This window comes from Oncorhynchus mykiss, chromosome 15, assembly GCF_013265735.2.
Source record: "Oncorhynchus mykiss isolate Arlee chromosome 15, USDA_OmykA_1.1, whole genome shotgun sequence".
Classification (NCBI taxonomy): Eukaryota; Metazoa; Chordata; class Actinopteri; order Salmoniformes; family Salmonidae; genus Oncorhynchus; species Oncorhynchus mykiss.
Window position 1 is genome coordinate 45,086,680 of NC_048579.1, and position 19,845 is coordinate 45,106,524.

General features: G+C 41.6%; 1 protein-coding gene across 2 annotated transcripts in view; it reads left to right on the top strand.

Moving 5' to 3' along the window:
* Nucleotides 1-3,465: 3,465 nt before the first annotated feature.
* Nucleotides 3,466-19,845, top strand: part of LOC110490132 (transcription initiation factor TFIID subunit 6) — a 61,836-nt gene continuing 45,456 nt past the window's right edge. For both annotated transcript variants that reach the window (XM_036944437.1, XM_021563325.2), the window contains exon 1: nt 3,466-3,669. The gene's annotated coding sequence lies outside the window, so the exon portion shown is untranslated. The remainder of the gene's footprint in view (nt 3,670-19,845) is intronic.

Here is a 19,845-nt window from a genome sequence, read left to right on the forward strand (position 1 = left end):
TGGATAAGGCAACTCCAAAATGCAGGTGTTTCAGCCTAGCTCAGTGCTTTGTGGTGGTGGGGCAGCCAGTGGAAAATACGGTGCATAGGGGTTGGTCATTTTCTCTAGTTGCGTCGTGATTGGCTCAGTGTTCTGTCACTCATGAGGACACTACGTCACCACAAAATCTACAGGTAGAGCTAGAAAATTCAAGCCCCTTGGGGACTGCCATAGACTTACATTAGAAGTGCCCATCCAAGAAGGTTCAAGGTCATTGGCCATAGATAAAATTGTCAAATCGCATTATATCTAGATTTGATTGGACTGATCATGTCAACATCATACTTTCAAAACCTTATCTAGCAAGCTAGACAAGCAGTCATCCTCATGCATCAAGTCAGCAATCTACTGGATAGATTAAAACATATTGGTGCTCATCGGCCATAAACATTACAAGTTGGAAATCGCAAATCCAACAATGAGTGCTAAGGCGCCACTACAGCCCCGGGTTCGATCCCTGACTGTGTCACAGCCAGCTGTGACCGAGAGACCCATGAGGCGGTGCAGAATTGGCCCAGTGTTGTCGGATTAGGGGAGGGTTTGGCCGGCCGGGATGTCTTTGTCTCATTGTGTTATAGCAACTCCTTGTGGCGGCCAGATTCCTGCAAGCTGACTTCGGTCATCAGTTTGAAAGTGTTTCCTCCGACACATTGGTGCAGCTGGGTTCCCGGGTTAAGCGAGCAGTGTGTCAAGAAGCATTGCGGCTTGGCTCTCGACCTGCGCCGAGTCCGTAGGGGAGTTGCAGGAATGAGACAAGATGGTAACTACCAACTGTCTATCACGAAAAAGGAGATAAGGCCATGGACCAGAAAAGTTTGAATACATTGGCAAGTCATCCATATCAGCTATGTTTTCTAAAATGGCAAATGATGAGGCTGAATGAACTGTTTCACTGCCAGACAAGGCTCCGCTGATAGCCAGGTGTAGCGGTGGTAAGGATTCAGTTTTATGTAGGCCCTAACAGTTTGTGGCCACCGTTTGCCACCATATAGTGCAATGAATGTATTGTGTTGTGCTGGCATGAATCCCATTTTTTTTATGCCACCAAGATTTACATGCTAAAATCACCACTGCTTGTGATCCCTACCACACTTTGCACACCGAGTGATCCTAGCTGCACCCTATTCTGCAGGTTCCCTTCAAATTGTAACAGTACAGTTGCAGTGTCTAATCGACTGCCACTCTTTTTTGCTTTAGATCCTTTTCACATCAATAACTTGTCCTCCTTTCTGGGAAGCCTCAACTTCTTCCATGATAATTTCCAATGACATCCCAACAATTACTCTAATTTTAGACATAGGTGAAATGTCACATTCCCAGTGCTAACTCCCATTTTGTGAGTTGAATCTCAAAACATTCTCCTGCTGAATTTCACTGTTTGCAATGATCAGTTCCTTCCCATAAGGATGCCAAATCGCTGGGTTAATCACCCCAATCTCTTCCCTAATTGCTTTTGTAAAATGCAATGGCTGAAAGTACTTACTTCCTGTTTCTGGGAACTACCTGTTACGCCTCTATGAAGAGGGAACACAACACCCTGCTACAACTCATCTCTCCGTGAAGCGAAAGAGGTATGGACTGTAGGTGTGAGTAAGGATGACAAAAGGCAGAGAATTTACCGCTTACTAGGAATTGATTCCTTGACACGGTAATATAGGGAAAAGGGGCTGGACGGAACCAAAGCAAAGTAAGTAAATACCAAAGCCCCCTCTCCTATCTTACCTGCCTAACCACTACTTACCTAATTTAGCACCACCTGGTGCCCTAACCAAAATACAGGGGGTGGTCCGCCCAGGTCTTACCTAGTGTGCCTAAACAGTGAATATACTACGGGTATATGTATGCCCGCGGGCATCTTGCCTAAGCACTCCCTAGGTGCCTTCCCCTTACCCCCTGGGAACAAATGAAACAATTTCACAAACAAACTAAGAAACAAAGGACATCAAATAAGCTCTATCTGATAATGCAACAAACTAACACAGTACAGACCAACTGCCTGTATCACTCTCAGAAACAACAAACATAATGGCCATCAGCCTCCTCTCTCGGCCATCAGCCTGCTCTCTCTCGGCCATCAGCCTCCTCTCTCTCGGCCATCAGCCTCCTCTCTCTCGGCCATCAGCCTCCTCTCTCTCGGCCATCAGCCTCCTCTCTCTCGGCCATGATCTCTCTAAATCACAATCAATCTTTCTGCAATCTCTCTTCTGAAGAAAACACTGGCTTTTATTTAGCTTCAGAAGGAATGGGTAATTGGAAACAGCTGCGTCTTAACGAGGGGCGGGGTCAGCTCTCCAATTAGCCATGGAGTCGACCAATCAGCTGCTTGAGGTATTTCAGGAAGCATTTTCCTGAAATACACACATGCAAATAAACAAACTACAACACAGAAACTGGGGAACATAACACTACCTTAACTGTGGAACTTTCTACTCCAACTCTTCGTCTAGAGTGGTCTTGTGCTTTACAGGTCTATTCTCAACAGGTGTAAATAGTTTTATCATCATTATCAATTGCCCTAATGCTACCATCTGACCTATCTGCCATGCCAACCCTAGTCACAGTATAGTTGTGCCAAATAATCAAAGATAGAGCCCGCCGAAATCGCAGTTATGTTTTCTGGACCTTGCATCTGATTGGTCAATATCTTTCATGTTATCGGTGACGTTCCAGGTTGTCTTCTTTGTAATCGTGTTTGCGCTTGGATAAGTGTTCTCATGGACCACATCCATATGATATAGGAAGCAAGATTTGTGACCTGTTGCCACGAGAAAAGGGCAACCAGTGAAGAACACACACCATTGTAAATACAACCCATATTTATGCTTATTTATTTTATCTTGTGTCCTTTACCATTTGTACATTGTTAAAACACTGATATATATATATATATATATATATATATATGACATTTGTAATGTCTTTATTGTTTTGAAACTTCTGTATGTGTAATGTTTCCTTTTCATTTTTATTGTTTATTTCACTTTATATATTCACTTTATATATTATCTACCTCACTTGCTTTGGCAATGTTAACACATGTTTCCCATGCCAATAAAGCCCTTGAATTGAATTGAATTATAGGTATCTTTTGAGCTGTGCAGCGCGACTGCAATAAAGACAACCTGTAACAGACATGTGGTTTAAGTTAGGTTTGCATTGTAGGAACAAGGATAGGGCAAACGGCTGGTAAATATGGAAGCCAGTCAGAACTAGCCGATTGATAAAAACATCCAACTAATCCTTACAGATGTGTAGTGTGAAATATTCAACACAAAAAAAGTTGCATTAAAGTGTTACGAAATCCTTATGTATACTATATTTTACAATAAGACCAGCTTCATAAAACTGTATACCACTATAGATACAAATGTAACACGCTTCAAAATAGAGGATGTCACTTCATTCACGTAAACATGTTTGAGGACATTGAAAGGTAAAACAAAATGGCGGATTTTCAGAAAACGGGGTCAGAGCTACAGACCATAAAGCAGTTAAAATAAACCTGCAAATGAATATATTCCGTAATGATCGAGATTTGCAAACAAGCCATTATAATAGGATTTGTTTATTTTTAATTCGTTTAACTTTCTCCTGTTGGTGTTTAACGGCCGTATTTGTAGCTTTACAAAGGTAAGAGCGCTATGCTAGGCTAATCAACTTGGCTTTCTAGCATTAGCGAACGTCAGCTAACTGTTAGCCAGCTAGTAAATCAACAAAATGCACCAAGTTGTCTGGCTTGCACGCTGTATAGAAATGGTTAAAATGACACACTTTGGAGAGTTTGCTGTATGTGTTGCTTTTGGTTCTGATTAGTAAGTAGTTCGCTAGCTAATGATCTCAGACCGGATAAACTACTGGAATGGTCTCGTTAGCTGGTAACTACTAACTAGCCAGCAAGTTTACATTCCGATGACTACCGTTTGCTCTCAGAGTTTGATATAAGAAACGCGCATGTTATTACTAGGCTGTTGATCCTATGCTATGGAAAGTAGAAAACACATACGTTGAAAGCTTTTGTCCATTCAAACAGAATGAGGGAAGATCAGGGTGCATTCATTACCTCTTGCAACGGAAACAGTTCACCGTTCAAGAACGAAACGGAGGGACCTACCGGAATTTGTCCAATGGAAGCTCTCCTTTCCGTTGCAAAATGGTTTCCGTTTGAAGTAAAGGGGTTCTGTTGCAAAACTTTGGCAACAATCGGCATAATGAATACGCCCTTACTGCTGGTTCTTTCAGCCATTCATAGGGGGGGAAAGAATCGGGTTTTGGGATAAACGCCGAAAATAGGTTTACACAAGCTTAGGAGATCGTACACGTTATGTTCTGAGATAATAGCAATCAGTTAACATGAGCTTTATGAATTATGAAGCGTGTGTGTTTTTTCCGATTACATAAATGCTTAAATTTACAAAAAGTGACTAGCTCATGAAAATGACCATAGAACAAACAGTATAAGATCTCCTAAACTCTCCTATCGTGCGATGTGATGTTTCCCCCTGCATGTAATCTTGAATTTCTCCACTATCCATTCGTGAATTGCCAGAAACCTAACATTAGATACTGGGACATGGCCTGGATTCAGAGGCATGCTTTGTGTTCAAAACAAGATGAGTCGTTTTTGAATGAATTAGAACAGTAAGCTTTCTTTCTAAGATGCATTTTGAAGTTATAAATAACATAGACATTAGAACTCAAATAATAAAACAGACAGTTCCCAACTCTGTACAACATAGCTATAGGGAGATTGCACGCTAGCGCCCTCTACTGAGTAACATTAGAATGACACCTGATGTGATTCAATTATACATTATGATAAGTGTAACTTCTGTATAGCACTTTGACATCGGCTGATGTAAAAAGGGCTTTATAAATACATTTGATTGATTAATTGAAACTTGCATGCTCAGGCTGCGCCTAAGCTCTCTCTCGTGTAACTTTCCTTAGAAGGTTTGGTGAGACAGAAGTTCACTTTCCTCCCGTGGGTGCCTTCACCACTTTCCTTGGTGGAGTCTGAGTTGCAGGATACGAGGGTGGATCTGGGTTCGTAATCGAATCACATGGATCTGTACTCCCAGCATGGCGATATAGTGCTGGCTGATATGTCGGTGTCCTTCAATGTTACATAGGACTCGTGTTCGGATGACGACGTGGTTTCTCTGGCTGGTTAACTTTTTTTTCTGAGACTGTGATGGAGGGTTTGGCTTTGGGGCAGCCACACATCCTTGATACGGATGTAGCAGGGGAATCCCGGGCTTCTAGCGCGTCTCTCATTGAGCTATGTCACCAAGCGGCTGCACGCTTGTCAGTGGAGTGGCCGTCCTCCCTGCATGGCGGAAGGCATTCAGGTTTGGTGGGGAATATCTGCTATCGGTCAAGCACCGCTTGCCTCTTTTTCCAGACTTCGTCGATGAGCTTAAGATGACCTGGGCCCAGCCGCATTCAGCCAAGCTGATGTTGAATGGGTAGTCCCACGTTATGAATATGGAGGGGGTGGGGCTTGTCTTCGTGGATGGGAAGCTAGCTGGCTACTTAGCCCCTTTGGCTAACCCCAACCCATTTTGCACTAGTTTTCTATCTGCTAGTGCCATTTTAGAATTGGTTAGCCTTGGCTATAACCCTAAACATCAGAATCATTAAGCACATGCCTTCTTACTGTGCATCACCATGCAGTGTTCAATGTGGAATTGTTCATCCGTTTATACAATTCTAAAGAACAGGTAGAATAAACTAAATTGAATACTGTGTTCCACGATATAATAGAACAAATTGATATTCCGGTTTCAATAAATTAATCTTAAATGGCACTTTCTTTTTCATTGCGCTCTATATGGGGAAATGTAGCAATTAGCATTTATCTTGCCTATAAATGCCTATAAATTAGTCATTGTTGCAATTTGTTGGCATATAGATAAATGTGTGCATTCTTTTCCAGTGCTGGCCTTGTGTTCTAAAAATCTATTTTTTCCCATTCAAGTACTCAAAAAAAAAAAAAAAAAAAAATCCTGTGAGTACTTGAACAATGAAAATAAATGTAAAAATGCTCCCAGATATGCAAAATGTTCGGCAGGGTTGATGTAGCTCTTTACCAGGGATGCAAATATGCCGTTTTGATCTCGTTTTGATCCCGTTTTGATCTCGACCTGCCACGTGAACCATGTAGATCTGAAGGAAAGAAAATCATTGGTGGAGCCTCCGGACAGAGCACAGAAAGTTAAATGTATTGAACTAACTTATTAGAAAAGTAGTCCTTTGCACTCGTTTCTCAATTCCTGAAAAGAATGCATCAGTAAATCGTATTCCTGCAACTATCAGAAGAAGTAATGCCTCTTCTTGTGCGTGTGCCTGTGTGTGGTTGTGTAGCCAGTTAGCATGCCTAAACAGTCATTTCTAAAGGCTTTTCCCAAAAACCTTACCAATTAAAAGTTGATTGCAAAGTAGACCTACCTAGCAGAATGAAATCATGATGATTTGTATCAATCATGTGGGCATTTGTTTTGTAAACTCTCCCATCCTATGAAGCACCGCTACAGAAACAGTGCTACCAAACACAACGCTCTCTTGCTGGTGCACAATTGAATTAAAGGGCAACTACAACTTATTTGTCACATGCGCAGAGTACAGGTGTAGACTTTACCACAAAATGCTTACTTACGAGTCAATTTCCCAACAATACACTTCAAAGGTAAGAAAATTAACAAATAAAAAAATAGTAACACAATAAAATAACAATGAGGCTATATACAAGGAATGCCGGTACCAAGTCAGTGTACTCAGGTACGAGGTAGTTGGTGTGATTGAGGTATATAGGCGTATGTCGAGTGTCACTAAAAATCTAAATGTGTTTTTTGGCAGAAATGCCTTCTGGAACATGTGAAGTTTCATGTGCCTTAATAACAAACTTGTATGCCATCTGTAAATACAAATACAATTGTTAAATTACGAGCCTAGTTGGTTTAGCCACAGAAAAAGGCAGGAACCTTCCTGCTAGCCATGATTGGCTGAGATAATGAGTAGGCTGGACATGCCGAGAGATGAGTTTGGATTTGTCTGCCGTGTAGCATGCTTCTGTCTATTTGAGCTGGTCAGTATGTGTAGTAGGTAATCATCTCTATCGTGGCTTTAAAAAAAAAGTTATCACGTATTAAAACTGCATAAGTGTTGCTCTCCACTTTCTGGAGGACCGAGTTTTGAAATCAGTGGAAATAGAGTATGATAGCTAAGGAGATGGAGAAAACCTGTCTCCAGGTTACGTCTTCAAACTAAGGGCAACCATGGCATCTGGGGCAGAGGGAGAAGCATCCATTCATGTACGATAGTCTAACTGGTAGGGGTGAGTGGTAATACCGGTATGAATGTGAATACTGGTATGACGTTGTGCCATGGTATGGATTTTGCCGTATCGTGCATATCATAATAAACTAATAAATGTATGAAATAAGACGTTTTTTTTGTTTTTTTCACAAATTTTCAGTTGAGTCATACAGCCTAGTGGGCTAGTTCAAATTGTTTCTTTCACTAAGAACACAGCCTTTTTTTAGCGAATAAAAACAACTAGAAGCATGGACGTTACACACAATCGGCCTGCCAATCAAAGTCAACAAACAAGCATCCGCAACTGCAGAGTAAGCAAACATTTAGTGAAGTAAACTCCTTTCGTTAGCAAAAGTGTCCAAAAATCAAGCGCAAAAGTGTAAGCAAGCATTGAGGATGACTGAAGACAAGGAAAATAACGCTATTGAGGTTGATTTGCAGGACAACAAAGAATTGGTTCGAAGAAAGACGGCTTCTGTTGTTTGGAACTGGTTTGGCTTTAAGATATCCGACCTCGACCAACAAACAGTACTGTGTAAGTTATCAGTGCATTGTGCTAGGCAAAGGTGGAAACACCAGCAACCTTTTTCACCACCTGAAAACCCTGCGTGTGCACGAATATGAGGAATCTACCAGAATGTGTGCAACAAACCCCCGGAGCAAGTCCCAAGACATCTTCAAGCCAGACCCACACTCCGCTATCACTCAAGGCATCATTTGTTAGTGGTATTCCCTATGACAAGAAGAGCAAGAAGTGGAATGAGATAACGAGTGCAATTATGTATCACATAGCGAAAGACATGGAACCAATTCAAACTGTGGAGAAAGACGGTTTCACAAAGTTGATTCGAACTCCAGACCCAAGATACGAGATCCCGAGCCATAAATACTTCAGCAAAACATGTCTGCCAGAACGCAATACAGAATGTCGGGACAGAGTTGCCAATTAAATCCTTTAACGCTGCATTCTTCTCTACCACTGCCGAATTATGGTCATGCCGGATCACAGAGCCATACATTAGCCTCACAATTCATTACAATGACGACAACTGGAAGCTGCAAAGCAAATGCCTCTTATTTCTCAGACCAACACATCAGAGAAATAATTGCAGCTGGGCTGAGGGAGGCACTTTCATCCTGGGGCTTGAAAGAGTCGCGTCAAGTATGTATGACTACCGACAGCGAATCGAACATGGTCACAGCATTGAAGCTGAACAAATGCACAAGACTAGGTTTTTTCGGACACAGGCTACACATTGCTATTGGTAAGTTTCAACGTCCAAAACACACAGAGCTAGGTAGAAAAATAACGTAACTTAAAAACAACAACTTAAAATGCAGAAAGCTATTGTATTCCTTATCTCCTCTGTTTGAAGTTATAGCTGACTACACTGCCTGATCATTCTTATACTTTAAGCCGAATATATATATATATATATATATATATATATATATATATATATATATATATATATATACAGCTATCCAAATATATCATATTTGTAAATGTGTGCAATATCCAAACATTACATTGTTTTTATTTCTAATTGATACATTAGCCTGTGGTTTCAATATATGAATCTATCTTCTCTCTTTTAATAATAAATAGCCTACTCAATAAATTATCCAGTTTTCTAAAGCAATATAGCTCTCTTAAACAGTTGAATGTACATCTATAGATGGATTCAATTTGTAATTATGTCCAGTATCCATGCTGTAAATTGATGTAATTACAGCAGATGCAATGTTATTTCTATTGAATAATTGTGATTCATATGTAATTATTTTTCACCTTTTTATTTTTCAGAGAAGAGTGTCCAAAACGAACCTCGGGTTTCCCGGACTAGAGGAGTGTCCAAAACGAACCTCTGGTTTCCCAGTGTGCAAGAAAGTGGTCAGCACATTTTCCTATAGTTGGAAGCAGCAGAAGGCCCTGATAAGTGCACAGGATAAACTGAGTCTGCCCCTCCACAAGCTCATCACGGAATCCCCAACAAGGTGGGGTTCTCACCTGCAGATGATAGAAATAGTCCTGGAGCAGGAAAAGGCCAACCTACAAGTCCTGGCAGCAGACAAAAAAACACGGCACCTTGCACCCTCCTGACAAGACATTGAGGTCTTTGAATCTATCACGGCAGCACTTAAGCCCCTCCAGGAGAGACATACGTGAGTGTGTCCTATCTGAAGCCTGTTCAATATGGAGGTTCTGAAATTAAATGATGGCGAAGCCAACCTGACCCGAGAGATTAAGATGAGGGTCCTCAATTACCTGAATGACAAATACACCAACCCTGAAACAAATGAGCTGCTCACCAATATCTACCTTTCTGGACTCAAGGTTCAAGACCACCTACATGACCACTGAGAAGCTGGTGAAGGTGAGAGCTGCCTCCGAGACAGAAGCCCCCCTCGTATGGGAACACAGCCGTGGGAGACTTCTCTCTTGAAGAGGACTAGAGTGAGAGAGAGAATGAAGCTGCCACTGCTCCACAATCCGCAAAGAAGTCCAAGAAGAGCCTTGGGAGCTTCTTTAAGAAAAGCAGTAGTGCACCTGCCTTAAGAATCTTAAGAACCCAGAGACAGGTCACGGAGCGATAGCTGGACAGCTACACTCTGATGATGGCAGCAGACAGTCAGGCTGATCCTTTGGAGTGGTGGCGAGTTCACGCTTCCCACAAGTGAGTTGTCTGGCAAAGAAATACTTATACATCCCTGCCACAAGTTTGCCCTTTGAGTTGGCATTTAGCGGTGGGGGCAATGTGGTCACATGCCACAGGACAACTTTGAAGCCAGAAACTGTCAATAGGCTGGTGTTCCTGGCATGGAAGTTGTGAAGAGGGAGGCAGTGAATTGTTACATGTTGAACTGAGAAACATACAGACTGGTTATTTTTTTAAGAAGTTCGTTTGAAAAGGTTTACAACTTGAATTCATAATGACCAGTGTTATGCTGAAAAAAGACTGCACTTCCTTTATTTGGCAGGAAAAAGTAAAATAAATAAATAAAAAGGTTTTACTTAAAAAAAAAAAAGTTTAATTTTACTGTTATATATCTTTGTTTATGTTTCATGTTGGCACAGGTTTACCACAGAAGTAAAAAAGAAAAAAGTGCAATGCCCCCTTTCTGTTTCTCTAAGGTTAAAAACAATGTTTTGTAATTTATTTACTTTGAAGGGCTCATAAAATGTCAAATAAATAACAGTATATTGTGATATTGTATCGTTATCGTCTGGACAGTGGAAAATATCGTGATATGAATTTTTGTTCATATCGCCCACCCCTACCAGCTAGCAATATTTTCAGATATTGCACATTTATAATTTTGTCACTTTCATTTCAAGTTAAAGTGTGCTATTAGCTAGCTAATGTTACGTGTATGATCTGTGTAGTAATATTACTCGTATCAGAGCCATTTGGTTAGCTACCTGCAGATTCATGCAGGGTAGTAATGTCATGAGTTGGGATTATGATTCATTGTTTACCTAGCTAGCTAGCTACATATCTTAACAAAAGACTCCACAATGCGAGCAACCATTTCAATAATATGTTCATGATGTCACTACGACAACTGTTGATAGATGTAGCTGGTAAATTCGCTCTGGCTATCTACTCCGACTTCAGAGCACTGTCATCTGAGGGTGCCAGAGCACAGAATAACTGACGAATATACGAACGCTCAACAAACATTGAATATGTCCCTTGTCAGTAAACATTGGTCAAAAAGCGTAATTCAATTGTTGCCAGCAGCACAGTTGCAGTCACCAAAACTCTGGATAACATAAAAACAGCTTAACCAGCTCTGCTAGGGTGAATAAAATGGTCAGAGTGAGCTGTTCTCGCATTTGTCTGGAAATAGCTAGCAAGCTAGCCAAATTTAGCCAGTTAGCTTGGGTGCTTGACTGCTGTTGTTAGGACAAAACGATCGGATCAACCCTACTCCTCTTCCAGAGTGTACAGTGTGTGCTCGGAGCGCTCCTTAAAGAGATGGGTGGGGCTAAAGCTTAAGAGGGTGTGAAGGATGCTGAATGGGTGTAGACAAAGAAGAGCACTCAGGTATGTGTACCAAAACATTCAAAGGCCATTTTCTCAAAAGTGAGGTTAAAAGTTGATCAACTTTCAAAGCAGAATTACTTTCCCATTGTTCCTCAACTGTAGTGTATGGTATACCATTTTCTTTCAATGTAAAAAAACACAATTGGGGTAGAAGCTGTTCAGGAGCATTTTGGTCCTAGACTTGGCGCTCCGGTACCGCTTGCCGTAGCAGAGAGAAGACACTGACTTGGGTGCCTTGCAGTCGGATGCTGAGCAGTTGCCATGCCAATACCGTAATGCTGCCAGTCAATATGCTCTCAATGTTGCAGCTGTATAACTTTTTGAGAATCTGAGGGCCCATGCCAAATCTTTTCAGCCTCCTGAGGGGGAAGAGACATTCTCGTGCCCTCTTCACTAATGTGAAGCTCTTGACTGTCTCCATTACAGCTGATGTGAATGGAGGTGTGCTCGCCCTCCTTTTCCTGTAGTACACGATCAGATCCTTTGTCTTGCTGACGTTGAGGTAGCGTTTGTTATCCTTGCACCACACAGCCTATAGGGAGGAGGTCAGACTTGGCAGTCTCATCATGATCAGGCCTACCACCATCATGTCGTCAGCAAACTTAATGATGGTGTTAGTGTCATGTGTGGCCACGCAGTTGTGGGTGAACAGGGAGTACAGAAGGGGGCTAAGCACGCACCCTGAGGGGCCCCTGTGTCGGCAATTTTTCTTGATAAGAGACCTGAGTGCTCCATTGGGAATGGATGCTCTCGTGCACCAGTGGCCTCGAACCCTCCTTTACGAGTTTCCCTCTGTGGACCTGATTCAGCCCACACTGGAGGGTGTGTCGTGAGAGATTGTCGTTGATCCTTGTGGCTCCCCATTGGCCAAAACCACCTTGGTTCGCAGTGATTATTTGCCTTTTAGGCAGGGACCCATGGCAATTCCCGTTGCGCAGGGACCTGTTGTCCCAGGCTCACAGGCAGGTCTGGCACCCGCGACCAGAGATTTGGAACCTGTGGACTTGGCCCCTGAAAGGTCCAATCTGATGGCAAGCGGTTTACCTTTGAACGTTATTGCTACTATACAGTCCGCAAGGGAACCCTCCACGAGAGGCTTGTATGGATGTAAGTGGCAGACGTTTGAGCTTTGGTGCCAAAATAAAGGAATTATTCCTTTTTCAGAGCGCTCTGGTTGAAATTTTTAATGTTCCTACAGGGGCTTTGCGAGCAGGCAACACTTTAAGGGGCATTGCACTAATAATGGAGCTGACTAGGGAAACGTTCCCGCTGTTCTGTTCTTAGTGCCAGTCTGCACGTTCAAACGAAAACAATGTAACTAATAATGGCATCTTTATGCATTCGTTAATAAAATAATGATAAAAATACTCTTTTCAAAATGCCGATGTTTAGTTAATTATGGATCCATAACGAATTACTATGGGAATAAATATCACTGAATTACAGAAATATCCTCCATATGTAATTATTAGCAGAGAGTCAAGTCATATTTTTCGATATACTGTAGGCCTACCGTAGGCAACATGAGTCTCACTAGTGTTGAGTAATGTGCTGTTAAAAGTGGTGTAGGTCTTATTTATTTAAAGAGCATATTGAAGTTAGAAGCAATAGCCTACAACTATTTTAGCACCGTTTCGCTCTGCTCTGAGACAAGCATGGGGACTGGTCATTGATTTATCAAGACATTTTTATTTTCACTGAATCTCTGTTTGGGTATTGGTTAGACTAGAATTAGAAAATTAGGGGTAGAAATGTTATGCTCTTAGTGTAACCTTTATTTAACTAGGCAAGTCAGTTAAAAAATGATTATTATTTACAAGGACAGCCTACTCCTTCCTCCCCATCAGGGAATTGAGCCCCGGTCTCCCGTACGACACAGGGATGCTTTAGTTAAATATCCCAGTACTGTAGCCTACTCCCGATTGTCACGTTGTACAGCGCCATATTTTCCGTTCCATCCTAACGGAAACCCAGAGGGGTTTAATTTTTCTTGGAATAGAAACACCGTAATATTAATCAAATTAATAAAAAAACATTTCTTAAAATCGGTCCCATATACTATGTTATTACAAAAAAAGGTTTTAAATTCTCTAGTACAGCCACTATTTAAGGCTATCAAATGCTTTTCAGAGATGCCCTCTGGTGATCAAACTAGCACTAACTAACGTTAATGGTACCAGTGGTTCACATTTAAATAACGTGCCATAAAATTCTGGGGCACCATGCAAGCTGCGCCGCAGTACGCAGCAAATTTTTAAAGGATGAACCACTATAATGGTAATCTGGTGCGTACCAAGTGGGACCTAACTTTTTAGTTAAAATGTAATTTCAGGAATTATATGTGGGCAACATATGAGTGAACATTAGCTAGCCAGCAGCAGATGAAACTAGGGTTTGGAAGGGAAGTCATTTTAGTTTTGAACAGAACAATAATTTTTCCACTGTTCCGACCCAGCAAAATAAAGTTCTAAACCAGTTCAAAAGTAACTGTTTATATTGTTCCTTTCTATTCCTTTTTAAATGTCTGAAATCAGTTTAGCTCGACATTAAATGACTTCATCAATGGAAATAGCAGCTTGTTATGGAGTGGGCAAGCTATGTACATGCATTGGACAGACAAGTGTAGTGTAGGTGGTGACATGCAATTGAAATTTTGCAGATGAGGAGCACGCTGGGCATCATCTGAATTAGGCCCACAGAATTATACCGAAGGAGGAGCTGCTTTTATGAAGGAACTTTGAATGTCTTTGAACTTCAGAGAATTGGCTTAACTGCCGTTGGACCATGACTCAGTTCCATTACATTACACATAATTCCGCCGTTTTTGAGAGCTAGACTAGAGCTAGCTAACACACTTGTGTGTAGTTAATAAGTCCATTGTGAAACGTGATAACTAACTAGCATTGAAAAAGTCCATTGTTCTCTAATTAATCACACACAAACTGGCAAAGATTTTCATTTGGCAGGCAGACACTGGAATACGTTTCTGAGTAACAGAGAGGGCTTTGCATAGGCACTTTGTTGCATTTTTTGTAGGACTGGGAAAAAAATGCCTAGAACGTAAAATAACGGTATTAACTGGTTCCCATAGTTTTACAAGAACGGTTCTGCCCTGGAACATTATTGATCACTTTCGTTCTCGGTTCTGGCTCTGTTCCTCAAACCAGTTTTCGGTCCTGTTCCCTGAACCAGTTACAACCCCTGGATGAAACAGAAAGTGAATTCTCTCCTCCCTCTCCCCGGTTTTAGTTTGCAGCTACCACTGTCTAGGTTTAGGATATTTAGTAGCCCATACCAGTGACAAACGTGTGTTATCGACATATGGCAGTACACCCCAAAAAAATCTAGCTCACTTATTTTGCCGCCTAGAAAGAAATAGCAACAGATTAATTCAGTCATGGGAGAAGAGACTAGAGCAAGGTAACATTACCTGCTGCATCTTCAACAAGAAGCAACTGACCTACCTAGAGCTGACACCAATTAGTCGACTGTTCGATTGTTTGGTCGATAGGCTGTTGGTCGACCAATATTTTTTTTTAGTCGAACAGTAGCTAATATTATATCTATTTTTTAAATATTTTTTTTATATTACAAGACACCGTTCTTTTTTGCACCCGTCTGTGAACTAATCCATTGCAGAGGCCGAGAATAATCCACTGCGGAGGCCTCGGGGATGGCACAGTCCAAGAAGAAGGGGTGTGTGGCTAAGATGCTCAATGCACATCTCTCTCAAGAATGCCCGCTCTCCTGCCAATTTGTGTCATTGTCTTGAGTGCTCCTGTCAATGTTGAGTATGGGCGCACACCTGATTATGCATAGAAGTAGGACTATCGGCTTCATGGCCTGCGTGTAAATGTAGACATATAAATGTGCCCATTTGGGGAGCTGATGGTATTGTGATTGGCTTGACGCACCACCACTGTGGAGCTTCTTAAAGTAATGTTTTCACCTCAAACAGCAAGCGAACAAAAACTATTTTTTACATCTATTGAGAATGACAATAGTTTCTCAATGTATTTAAAAAATCTTTCCAGCTCTCTCCCTTTCAATAACCACTGTGTGAAAGGTAAAAATGTCATGCTCTGATCCAGTGGAAACGTCATAAAATAGGCCTACCTGATTACTTCTTATCCCTTGTGAATATAGCATACAGCTGTGTCTGTCCCGAGCTCACCGGGGTGGGACTTTTTAAAAATAAGTTTGCTAGTACAAGCTTCAGGCCTGACCCAAGTTAGTAGTTGATACAATGTTTCAAGTTCGTTGCAGGCAGGCCATATTTTCTACCTGCAGGCTTCAATGTTTTTATTTGTTGGCTTTATGTAAGCTATTTTTACGGAGTTGGCAATGTCAATATAAGTTCATTTTTACATTTTGATGTATTTTTTATTAACCACATGACAATGATTGAGACACAAATGACATTATTATAAGTTAAATTAAACTGTTCTACGGAAATATGCATATGAAAACCATAACTGGCATGCAGATCGGTAGAAATGGCTAGATACATTGGAATTCCACATGAGAAAGTTTGCCGACTCCTCAGTGTAGCCTATTACCGGCAACATCAGGAGAGTACTGGCAGAGAGAGCCAGCAGGAGCATGGTCAGGTTAAGGGTTTTTTCTTCTGGTTATCTTGATCTCTGGCTCCTTCTTGAGTAATTTGTCTTATTTCATCATTCAGTGAGCTTAAAGCATCAAACAAGCTCAATGCATATACATTTCTTTTTACAGTTGACTGTTCAAAAGAACAGATAACTCTCGGTTGACCAACATTTTTTTTAGCCGGGGACAGCCCTACTGCGACCACATTGATCCTAAGATCCAAAAATAAAGTTTTCTATGGACCAAAGTCCACATTCCAACACTCCAAAAAAAGCATGGAACACGGAACCCAAACCGGCTGCGCGTGTGCACCATCGTGCATACATTTATTTTGTTCCCCCACACCAAATGCAATCATGACACGCAGGTTAAAATATCAAAACAAACTGAACCAATTATATTAATTATATTAATTCGGGGACAGGTCGAAAGCATTAAACATTTATGGAAATTTAGCTAGTTAGCTTGCACTTGCTAGCTAATTTGTCCTATTTAGCTAGCTTGCTGTTGCTAATTTGTCTAATTTGTCCTGGGATATAAACATTGAGTTGTTATTTTACCTGAAATGCACAAGGTCCTCTACTCCGCCAATCAATCCACACATAAAATGGTCAATCGAATCGTTTCTAGTCATCTCTCTTCCTTCCAGGCCTTTTCTTCTCTTGACTTTATATTGCGATTGGCAACTTTCATAAATTAGGTGCATTACCGCCACTGACCTCGTTCGTAATATAAGTCACCCACGTGGTTATAACCAATGAGGTGATGGCATGTGGGTACCTGCTTCTATAAACCAATTAGGAGATGATAGAGGCAAGATTTGCAGTGCAATCTGTGTAAGAAATAGAACTGATTTCTATTTTAGCCCGTGGCAACGCAGACGCTCGTTGGCGCGCGCAAAAATGGAATAACATAGATTTCAACATTTATTTTGCAATGCTCACGAACGCGCCGCGAGCGGTGTAGTAAGCCTGTTAGGGGCTTCTGCGAAATCCATGTCCAAAGTGTTGCAGTTCACTTTAGCCCGCACTCGGCAAGCCGTATAAAAAACTCCCCCAGAATTAACGCATCGCACAGCCCACACAAATGCCTTGAAAACATCTCTTTCCCAAGGGCTTGTACTATCTATGACAGCATCGGCAGTTAGCTACCAACAGCTGGCAGACATGTTTACATTTGGTTAGTTTTATAAGTGCTTTGAGATGGAAGAAGTGAGCTAAATGTGGTTGCTCTATAGCTAGCTAACATTAGCATAGAGGTAGCAAGCAAGCCAGTTCTTTCACTTACCCAATTCATTTCCATGCCATTGATAATGATTGCGGTCTCTGCTGGTGCTGCTGTGGGTTTTTAGATGCTTTAGAAGCCACATTAATGGTAGTGACAGCATCCACTTTGAGAAGCACCTTCTTGATAGCTGTGGAAGTTCTTGGATGAAATGTGCCCCACCGAAGTGAGAGCATACTATTATAACAATTGATTTAAGAGTTTGTAATATGAGAATGTTTTCTTGAGGTGCTGTAAGTTACTATTTTATGAGTTTCTGGCATTGAGAAAAAGTGTAACACCTGTCTTTTAAAAGCTGTGCCCCATCTCAGGCCAGTTGTAAACCTATTGCGCTCACTTGGGCTTCGGCTGTGCTGTGTGAAGACCCTTTTAAACTGATGGATTTTGTGGATCTGAAGATCCTCTCCTACAAGACCACCCTGCTTGTGGCTTTGGCCTCGGCTAAACGCATTGGAGATCTCCATGCCTTATACCTTGACTACACCGCTCGCGTCGCAAAATACATTTAGTAATCTATGTTATTCAATTATTGAACCCACACTGCTTGCGTGTGTCAACGAGCGTGTGCGTTGCCAAGGGCTATCTCCTCATTGTTTTATAGAAGCAGGTACCCTCGTGCCATCTCTTCCTTGGTTATACCCACGTGAGTGATTGAAAGACGAACCGTGTTGCCGGTCGTCATGGCAGTGGTGGGCCGTCAGGGCCAGCAAGGCCTTCTCTGCTGGCCTAAACATCATCAGAATATATATATTTTTTAAATATATTTTCCCACAAATATGTATTAAATTACTCCCCAGAGTAAGAGTTACACTCTTCATTTCATAGCGTTCCTCTTGGTTGCACTGCTTCCAGCCCCAGGTTGAGATTTGGAGAGCTGGTCTTTATGTTAGATCTTTTATCCAATCATATTCAGCCATCATGTGTTGCCAGGGGTCTAAAATCTGCCCTCAGGCCTTCAGAATCAATCAGCTTTAGAGTTGGCTATTGTACGCCTGCTGGCTGGCTCCAGTGTTACACAGGAGCCAGCTAGCAGGCGTAGTGCGTGCACGCCTTTTGATTGGATTACCAATATTGAGAGGCAGGTCCTATATGGGCAGGTCTCAGAACTAAGAAACTGAAATTGATCAACTAATTAATTTGCGTACTACTAAGCTGTTTTTTCAACCCACAATGGCGGAAGGAGAAGATATCGATTTGGTCGAGGATATAATTATAACGGCATTCTCAAGACAAACTTTTCAAGAAAAGTTAGACATTGTCAGGAGAGGTAGACGCCGACGCTACAAAGCCTGTCACAGGTGGGAAAGGGGTTCGTTCGCCACTTTCAACTATGGGCGCTATCAATGACTCACAGGCTCCGAGAAGCACTGCAAACTGTACTGCTGGGAATGCCTTATTTGCAAGTGATCGATTTGGTGTTTGGAGCCACACTGGCTTTGCAAACCTGAGTTGTCTAACGAAGGCAGCAACGAGACACCAAAGTACGGCTGGGCACTTACAAGCAATGGTGCTTTTGAAAACTTTTGGGGACACCCGAGTGGATCTACAGCTCAACGAACAAGCGCGCAGGGCAACGAAGCTGCACAATGAAAAGGTATTGTACTCTTCCCCTGAAATTCTCTGAATAAAAATGTCAATTTCAAGGTGACGCAACGCCTGGTTATACTGCGTTTCTGTCTAAATGTATAGTGTCTAGAGCCATGGCATCATAATGATGGTAATAAGAGGTGGATTAATTCGGGTGGGACTGTGTAGGACTTCACTGAAGGCCCAGGCACCAGAACCACGGCACGCTACTGCGTCATGGTAATACTATGAAAGTTTAGATGCCAATCACCATATAAGGAGATGGGAGAGGCAGGACTTGCAATGCGATCTGCTTCAGAAATAGAAAGAACTTATATTTTAGCCCTTGGCAACGCAGATGCTCGTTGACACGTGCGAGCAGTGTGGGTGCAATAATTGAATAACATGGATTTCAAAATGTATTTTGCAACGACGCGAGCGGTGTAGTCAGGGTATTATGCTGCATTTCGATGAGGGATGCAAAAAAACATACAATTCGTCATAGTGAAGCAAGAAAGATGGTGATGGCAAAAGCACGCCAGCACAACGGTATGCATTGCTATGGTGATTTCAGTAAACAAACAGTCCAAATCGACATCCGGTAGAAAACTATGCTACAGCAGAAGGCAAAAGTTTAAATATTTGACCTCTGGTGACTGCATTCACATGAACACAATGACGTCCACCTCGTACCATCCAAAACACAGCATAACTGGGCCGTACAGTGCCACCATTTTACTACACGGTTTATATGGTCACATTTTTTCAAATGTCATTCCAGGCCTGGAAAAGTTTTGGAATATTATAAAACGTGAAAAGTTTTGGAAAAGTCATGGAATTTAATTTCATTGTTAATGTAATTTATTTAGGCAAAGTTTTAAAATATTTTATCAATCAAATAAGTCAACATATCAGGCAGGATTGTCTGTGTTTGTGTGCATCAGCTGCATGTTTGCAAGGTGAGTGGACCATTTCTCAAGGAGAG